This window comes from Aulonocara sp. 'chitande type north' Nkhata Bay, linkage group LG18 (assembly GCF_057382095.1).
Source record: "Aulonocara sp. 'chitande type north' Nkhata Bay isolate Kocher_YH1m ecotype deep benthic linkage group LG18, A_spYH_male_GT1.1, whole genome shotgun sequence".
NCBI lineage: Eukaryota > Metazoa > Chordata > Actinopteri > Cichliformes > Cichlidae > Aulonocara > Aulonocara sp. 'chitande type north' Nkhata Bay.
In genome coordinates, this window is record NC_141361.1 from 17785792 (window position 1) to 17786823 (window position 1032).

Genomic DNA, 1032 nt, shown 5'->3' on the forward strand with positions numbered 1-1032 from the left:
GCAAAACTCTAACCAATGTCATGCTGCAGGCAAGACAATTTAAGGATCATTATTGATTCCTAATATTCACATGAATAACTTATAATTAACTAATGTTAATTAAACAATGATGGTACAATCAAATTGTAACTATTAGCCAACGTGTTTCTGGGTAGCACATTGGGCTAAACTGATGCAGAGGACACTTGTGTAGCTTGTTCTCCTGTACAGCTTAATTTTAACAGGCCTGTTTGTGAGGCCACATAGCATTACCTTGATGAGATTTTAATCTTTAATGTATAAAAGACTAAATTAAACAAACATACAGTGGGCTTTAATGCACTAATAGTGAACTTTTATTTCAGCAAAGTTCACTAAAATGTAAAATGTAAATTACTGAATGTGCTGTGTTTAAAAAAGTATCTTCAGTACAAATGAAGTCCAGTCTTGTCTACGTTATGAGGTTCAAAAACCTGACTCTAATTATTGATGCAGTACCTGTTGAATTCTTTAAAGAAAAAATGAAAAAAGAAAAGAAACGTTGATTTCATTCTTGTAAATAATCGCCTGCAGTGAAACATTTTTGTGCACTCAACCTTGGATTTATTCTCAAATCCTGTTATGTCCTTTGCATTTTAGAATATGAAAATAAAATGACTCTTGATGATTAAAATGTGTCTGAGTTTGTGACATTTGTTCAAGTCCAGCGACGAGATGTGAACAATCCCACAAGGGGAACTACCTTTAAACAGAAACGTTTCTCAAAATCACGTCACAAAAATCTGCTTAAAACTTTATTTAATAACAATAACTTTATTAGACCGCAGATACTCAAAGAAAAGCTAACCCATCAAAACGAACCCGATTCCTCCAGAGTTAAGGAGCTACAACCTCAAAACCACGATCACCTGTAGTTTTCAAATAAGAAAATTTTAGCAAATCAGATCAGAAATCTGAGAAGTCAGCTGCAGTGATCAGGTCTCAGTAGTTCTGCTGTATATATGTAGAAACCGGTCAATGTAGCGTTTTATATATTATTAATAAAATCCTAAA

At 33.2% G+C, this 1032-nt stretch overlaps 1 protein-coding gene across 4 annotated transcripts in view; it reads left to right on the forward strand.

Moving 5' to 3' along the window:
- The window catches only part of klhl14 (kelch-like family member 14), a 27525-nt gene extending 27007 nt beyond the window's left edge, over positions 1–518 (forward strand). For all 4 annotated transcript variants that reach the window (XM_086270659.1, XM_086270658.1, XM_086270657.1 and 1 more), the window contains one exon: positions 1–518. This exon is cut by the window's left edge and continues 1407 nt beyond it. The gene's annotated coding sequence lies outside the window, so the exon portion shown is untranslated.
- The last annotated feature ends 514 nt before the right edge of the window (positions 519–1032 follow it).